Source organism: Euphorbia lathyris, chromosome 8 (genome assembly GCF_963576675.1).
Source record: "Euphorbia lathyris chromosome 8, ddEupLath1.1, whole genome shotgun sequence".
In the NCBI taxonomy this organism is placed as follows: Eukaryota; Viridiplantae; Streptophyta; class Magnoliopsida; order Malpighiales; family Euphorbiaceae; genus Euphorbia; species Euphorbia lathyris.
In genome coordinates this window covers 18,916,118-18,924,475 of record NC_088917.1, presented here as the reverse complement: position 1 = coordinate 18,924,475, position 8,358 = coordinate 18,916,118, and positions in this window count along the sequence as shown.

The window sequence follows — 8,358 nt, the reverse complement described above, 5'->3', positions numbered from 1 at the left end:
TACTCCTACCCATCTCTCCCTCACTGTATCCAATATCTCCACCTTCATCAAAATTACCCTGGATGTTGAAAAAGGCCACTATCCGACCTGGGCTGCCTTATTCAAACTCCACGCTAAAGCTTTCCAAGTCCTAGACCACATCCTTCCATCACCTGAAAACGATTCTGACAACTCCATCCGAACCACAAACCCTGAACTATGGTCTCGTATTGATGTCGTGGTCCTTCAATGGATTTACAGCACTATTTCTCTTAATCTCCTTCACATAATTATTGAAGCTGATTCTTCCGCAGCCACAGCCTGGAGCCGTCTCCAAGATATCTTCTCTGACAATAAACATTCTCGTGCCTTATTTCTTCAGCAAGAGTTCTCCAAAGTTAAGCTTGATGATTTTTCTGATGTTTCCTCCTACTGTCAACATCTGAAATCCCTATCTGATCAATTGTCCAACGTAGACTGCCCTGTTACCAATGACCAGATGGTCCTTCAACTCATCTCAGGTCTTACTGATGCATATGATACCGTAGGCACTCAACTTCGCCATGGTGATCCTCTCCCACCCTTTCACAAAGCTCGGTCAATGTTAATCCTCGAAGAAACGGCTCTATCCAGAAAGCACAATAGTCCACCCAATCTCGTTGCCCTAACAGCGTCCTCCACCACCGACCCTTCTGCATCGCCATCACATCTTCCTCCCGCGCGTTCAGCACCCCACCATTCCGGACACAACAGCCGCGATGGTCGCTACGGCAATCGCCCATATCGCGGACGTGGGGGCCGCCACCACTATAGAACGGTGGGCTATCCGCACTATCACCCTACCTCCTTCCCTCCATGGGCGTACACGCAGTCGTAGGGGCAGCCACAGCCATGGGCGGCTCCGCCTTGCCCATTTCCTACAAACTCTTGGCAGCCACAGTACTCTTCTGGCAGACAGCAATCTCAATCGGGAATTCTCGGTCCTCGACCCGGCAGCCCACAAGCTCACCTTAATGTGGCACCCCAACCATATATGCACACTGATATAGTAGAGGCCATGCATACAATGACTATATCACCACCTCTTGATCAATGGCACATGGATACAGGAGCCACCTCCCACATAACAGCAAATCAAGGTACACTCACTTCTTATTTTAATTCGAGCTTCAATGAAAATATTATTATCGGTAATGGTCACTGTGTTCCTATTTGTGGATCTGGTTATGCTAATTTACCTTCTAAAAATAAACCCTTACATTTAAATAATGTCTTGCATGCACCCAAACTTATCAAAAATCTTATTTCTGTCCGCCAGTTTACCAAAGATAACCAAGTTTCTATCGAATTTGACCCATTCGGTTTTTCTGTGAAGGATTTACAAACGGGTACACCTATCATGAGATGTAACAGCACCGGGGACCTCTATCCAGTCATGTCTAGTCATTCCACACCACACTTGTCCCCGTCCGTATTCACCGCACTGTCTTCTGATGTCTGGCATAACCGTTTAGGGCATCTAGGGCTTCCCATTATGAACGCCCTATTGAATAAGCATTTGATTTCATGTAATAGGAATAAAAGTATTTCTATTTGCTCTTCTTGTGTAAATGGAAAACAAGTTAAATTACCTTTTCAGTCCTCTCACAATTCTGCATGTATGCCTTTTGATTTAGTTCACAGTGATATTTGGACATCTCCTATTTTAAGTTCTAGTGGTCATCGTTACTATGTATTGTTCCTTAACAATTTTACCAACTTTCTATGGACATTTCCTTTAGCCAACAAATCTCAAGTCTACTCTATCTTTATTCAATTTCGAACATTCGTTCGTACTCAATTTGAGCGTGATATCAAAGTTTTTCAATGCGATAACATGGGTGAATTTAATAATAACTCTTTTCGGTAATTCTGTAATAATCATGGAATGCAATTTCGTTTTTCGTGTCCATACATATCACCTCAAAATGGAAAATCCGAACGAACAATTAGAACTATTAATAATGATGTTCGGACTGTTATGAATCATGCCTCCATTCCGTTTCATTTTTGGCATCATGCACTAGAACTTGCAACCTATCTTCTTAATATTTATCCCCACAAAATTCTTGATTACCAAACTCCCACAAAATACTCTATCAACGAGACCCAACTTACATGTGTCTTCCTCGGTTATCCACCAAATCACAGAGGTTATAAGTGCTTTGACCTATCTAAACACAAAATTATAGTCTCCCGGTATGTTACCTTCAACGAGTCAGTTTATCCGTTTGCGTCTAACCTGTCATCCAATGAGTCTAGCGCAAATAAAAGCTCTCTGTGCGACTCTTCCACCTCTCCCGTCCCTGCTCATTTTCTCCAATCTGCGCCTTACGCATCCCGTCCATCTGACTCATCTCCCTCGTCCGTGTCACAAGTCCGTAGCGTCTTCGAACCCTCCCTCATTCTTGTGTCCACTACCCCCCTATCCACATCGTCATTTTTGTTGCCCCTTACGTCACACATCGAGTCTTCCCCTTCGATTTCCCCCGCGTCTCTCGTCGCTTCTTCTATAGTGTCCCCTGTCTCTCCCGTCGGTTCCCTTATTCATCGCATCTGGTCCTCGTTTGTTTCCTCGGTGTCGTCTGTCCCCGAGTCAAACACCTCCCCTGTGTCATCTAGTAATTCCTCTCATAGCTCAAAAGTCATGTCACGAACCGTTTTTCCTGTTCGAACAGATTCAGTCACTAATTCCCCCAATTCACCGTCCATGACTAATGTTCCTGATCATACAAACACTCTAAATACATCCACTCACTAGCCCAATCCCAACACACATACTATGACCACCCGAGCCCAACACGACATTCACAAACGTCGTCGAATGCTTAACTTATCTGTGTCTACACCACCCGCCATATCCCCGATCCCCAAAACACATATCCTAGCCTTACGTGATCCGAATTGGACACAGGCCATGACTGACGAATTTGAGGCTCTAATTGAAAATAATGTTGGTCCCATGTGATTAGTTCCAAAGGGGGGGGGGTTAGGAACTAATGTAACTTTTTCGCTAATTAATCTTGCTGACTTGATAATTTTGGTGAGTTTATTAACTCAGCTTTGGTCAGCTTGGCCGATCTTAGTGTAAGACAGCTTTAGTAAGATGTTGGCTATGACTGTTTCACTTGTGAGTTGGGAATTGACACTCTTGTGGTCAGCTTCCAACTCAGCACTCCAATTTACTCAGTGTCAGCTTTAAACAATTTCTATGCTGAGTAAATATAACAAGCAACACATGCACATATATATATTTTATGAGAGTTAGAAATTACTCAGTATCACTTATCCTGGTTCGGCCTCTCCGCCTACGTCCAGTCCCCAAACTCCTCCGGGCTTTTAGAATCCAATACTGAGCTCTTTAAAGGTAGAGCACAAACCGATTACAAGGCAGTTGAATATGCAAGAGTATCTTCCTCTATTCGTCTACTCAACTCCTACTAAGTGCTACAACCCAGCACCTAGATTTCTCTACCACTTAGTATTTACAACCAAACACTCAGCACAACACTCTCAATTTACAATTGATACAATTTGCTCTTTTTCAGATAAAGAACACTTTAGATGATTACAAAACAATCAATCTAGCATTTACACAAGGATAGAAGATTGGTGTAAGATTTCTTTCTTGTTTTTGAGTGCTTTAAACTTGTATTTTTCTCTCTTGTATTTTCTGTAATTCGGCAATGATCCAAGAGGATTGCTTGTCCTTTTATAGTTGAACTTTGAGGATCAAAATGATTTGAATTTGATTTGTCCATTGAATCCAAAACGGCTCTTTTGGGGGACACCTTCTGGTCAGCTTCAGATGTGCAGACCAATCTTGTTTTCTGATTTCTTCAGATGTCAGGCTTGTCTTCTTCCTACAGGCTTTATCTTCTTGCGGAAGTTTGTCTTTTAGTAACGAACAGTTGACCCATGCATCTCGGAATTTGGCTTTTGCGTAATTCCAAGGCTTCAATTATTGGTGCAGACAGTTGTCGGATTTGTCCTTTAGCTAACGGATCATTCATGCTGTCCTGAAGATCACTCAGCTTTACTTCGACAGTCATTGTCTTTGATTGTCACCAAATCTCATACTGAGTTCTTTTTCACTCAGCTTCTGTGGTCAGCTTCGTTCCGCAAGATCTAGTTCTGAAGCAGACTTCTTTTATGCTGAGTTCCATCCCACTCAGCTTCTTTGATCAGCTCCATTCTTAAGCTGTTGTTTTGAAGATGTCTTATCTTTGTGCTGAGTTGCTCTTCACTCAGCTTGTGTTGTGTTCTTATGCTGACTTTGTCCTGTCTTAATCTTTATTTCTTTTTGCATTTATATTTATACTCAATATTGAACAAACGGATTAGTACAATTAAATCAAAGCACTTAAATTTAATTGTCTCTTAATCATGGATTAAACTTAAATGATTTTGTCAAATCAAAATCTTGTGAAAAGGTGTTTCAACAAACTCCCCCATTTTGATGTTGGCAAAATATTTAATTTATGGAACTCAGCATTTGAAATTCCCCATGATTGAATTACATTTTATTCTTCTGAAATTACTCCCCCGTAAGGGTTGCATACATTGTCTTAACTCTAAACCTTCTAAGATTTAATTGAGTAATAAGGGAAGACATGTTTATACTGACTTAGTTCAATCCTAGATTTTCTAAGATCTAATTTAGATGAACCTAGGTCAACTTTCAGAGGAGTTCAATGTTTACTCAGTTTGATACATGAATAGTTTTGGTATCAGAGTTTATGTGTGGATGTATTAGAGTTAATGTGTACTGAGTATATTTTTAAGTTGAATTTATTTGTTTGTTCAATTTTAGACAGATCAACATGTAAGCATCACTTATCAACAAAACAGTATGAATGAAAAGATGCTTAAGTTGATATAAATGGTCAGCACAAAATACACAAGTCAATCTTAAAGCTAAAGGCTAATCTAGTTTCTATTGACTTGAGCTATCCCTTTGCCTTTGTCTTTGGCTTTCCTCTTTTGCTGACTACCTGAAGTTTCTCCTACCGTGGGCTGAGTTCCATCAGCTTGTTCTTTCTCCCTCGTTTTGCCACCATCAGGCGAAGGAGGGATGAAGGTATCATTGTGTTGAGCGATTTCCGCAAGTGCACGGTATACGCTTGTAGTAATAAAAGATATCGATCCCACAGGGAATGTTTTTTGAACAAAACTTATTTATAATCGGTTAAATTTACTTTAAAGGTTTATAATATGGAAAATCGTTTAATCGGTTTTGGTTTTGAAATTGCTAGAATAAGAATTAGATTAGAATATGAAGATGTTAAAAAATATTCTGATTTAAGAATGAATTTGCAAAACAGGAACGTTTTAGTACTTTAGAAAAGTAAACAAATGTATTTGTTTGCATTAAGCAAAGAAACAACTTTAAACTTTGCACGAATTATAAAGATGAAATAAATGATGGAACCTCTAATTAATTGGCTTTGAACGCGACAAAACCCTTTCGGGATAGTTGCCCTTAATCAAATTAAAACTCTTTCGAGATGATAATTTGCCTAAGTGTTCAACAAAGTTTCCTTGTAAAGATTTGAATTAAATACGTTTTAATGAAAACACCAGCATCAATCCACTTCGGCTCATTTACCAAAGTGCTGCATAAGAATCTATCGAATAGAACAGACTTTATTAGATGAAATATAAATTGATACAAGTTTACAGAGAACATGGAGCATTGAATTCTTCGACGGTGTGCAAGTGAACGGGTTGTCAATCCTTTCCTTGGGGTTCGTTAGAGTTTGTCAGGCTCAGGGGCGAATCCTCTACTCAATCTTCTCGCTGAATCTTCGTAATAGAGACTGGGTCGGTCTACTACCAAAATGAAAACTAAACTGGAACAATGTCTAAACGCTACTGAATTTGTAAACAATGTGTGTACATCATATTGCTTTTTACAAAATCTAAATCTAACTTCTGAATCACTTGACTCGGAATTTCTGCATAAATTCTACACTAATTTCTTTCTTCTACACATATCACTATATCTTTGTTATTTTTTTCTCTCAATTCTCCATCAACTCTTTATTTATAGATGTTAAAGAGTCTTGATTGAAGTGTCATGTCCGTTGTGAAGGATTGTGTCCGCTGTGAAAGGATGTCTTTATCCACCTGAACGATCGTGTTTCGTCGAAAACGAAAGTGTGTAACTAGGCTTCCAAAATCTCCTGCTCGTACCGAGAATATCAAATTCACTACCGAGAATGGGGGAGCAACAATTTGGTCATTGGACGAAGGGAAAAAAGGCTGAAGGACGCGTGTCGCGACCGTGAAAAGGGGGGCCGCGGTCGCGGCACGGAGCGTTTTTCACTTTTTCGCTCTCGTTCGTGTCCTCGACTTGGCGTTATTAATTTTCGTCGTCTTTGACTCCTTTTGTAGGGCTTTCTTCTATTTTTGAGCTCTTTTTACTCCTATTTGGATTTTACCAAATATTTATGTACCTTGCACGAAAGAAACATATTCGAGAGTAAAAGTATTCTAAATAGGTATGAATAGCATAAATTCGTAGCAATATTGATGTAATTATTGATGATATTTTAGGTATATTTTGGACTTTACAAATCTCCACACTTAATCTTTTGCTAGTCCCGAGCAAAATTTCACTGATTTTATTCTTTAACTAATCTCTTTATGAAAATAAAACATATATCTTTGTATTACCTTTTAAATTAGTTAAGCCGAAAAGACTAACTTCACATGGCAAATTTATACGCAAAATATCAAACTAACTTAGTATAAATACGATATATCATTCGTCTTGTATTTCCAATTTTTGTATTGAAGCATTGGGGACGAAATAAGCACGCATGTTATTGAGTCTTTCATCTCAAGGCATTTCAAAGCACAAAATTTTCTTTCCCAAACCTAAACTAATATATAAGATATATTAAAATGAATAAGTACTTGTTTTTATTTGCTTGGTTACGCCCGAAATAAGGGTGGTTTCAACCGTAACCTTATAAGATTTTTACTTAGTGTTCGCTTAAGAGGTACCGACCATGCCATGGGTGGACGCAATCGTTACTTTAAACTTATACACGCTTATTATTTTTTTTAAACGTTCCTTCCATACCTCGATTGTGATAAGGGTGGTTGCAACCGTGGCCAAAAGTAAACGGTACTTAATTTTCTTCCCTTTCATACCTCGATTGTGATAAGGTTGGTCTCAATCGTGGCCAAAAGTTAAGAATTCAACTAATTGATTGATTAATATGAATTATAAAATTGTAACTTGGAAAAAAGAAAGATAGCACATTCATCCTATATTGACTTAAAATTCAACATGTATTATGGCTAAAGTTTCCTTAAAAACTTCAATTGGTGTTAATGTAAGACGAAATCAAACCGAGCTAACATTGTTAGTTCAATTAAAAGCCTATAAACCTAATTGAAAATTTAAAATAAGATTTATTCTATCATGAATTACATGATATAAAATAGAGATTGAATAAAGAATTTTTTACTTAAACTACATTCACTCGAGACAATTTTAAAAAAACGTATCGGAGATTTGTGAAAAATTTGAAAAATATATTACCCGTATAGAAATATCATTTCTATCGATAATGATAACCTAAACAAATAATCATATTAATGATAACTTGGGGAAAAATCCTTGATCGGAGCACTTCCCTGTGAGGCGCCGTTGGGATCGGCCGGGGACACTGCGATGCCAAAGTCAGTAAGGAAGATCAAGAGAGCAAACTGAATTGACAAAGGGTAAGTAAAAGTGTACCTTGATAGCCTAGGGATGTAGGCTATATATAGCTATGAAGTCGTAACCTTCAGCAACTAGAAGGTCTCCATTAATGCTCCATTAATGGCGGTTACTGGTTACCTTTAAGCTGGTGGTTACTGGTTACCTTTAACCTGACGGTTAGCTAATTGATAGCTCATTAATGGTCTTTATGGCCGAGTCGGTGGTTAGCCGTTACTGTGATGAATCAGGTGAAAGAGGAGATTCGCCTCATAGGTTCGCCAGCGGATCTCACTGAGCTGAACCGTGGAGATCCGCCATCCGGTTCTTCTTACGGCGTTCTCAAGGTGAATATCCCTTTTGGTCCTTAGGATAATATTCTGTCAGTAAGATGAATATCCCTTTTCGTATTCTTTGATCCGTCAAGGCGTATGTACGCTCTCCTTGAGAGCTATGGCGGGTCTCCGCTACTCGCTCTCATCGGGCGTATCTCGTTATGGCGTATCTCGCCATGGTCCACGTGGCGTGGCATAATGCTAGAGACTCCTTCCTTTTCCTCATTATTTGCATATTCTCCCCTGCATTAATTATCATTAATTCCACATTAATCATGTATAAATATCTCT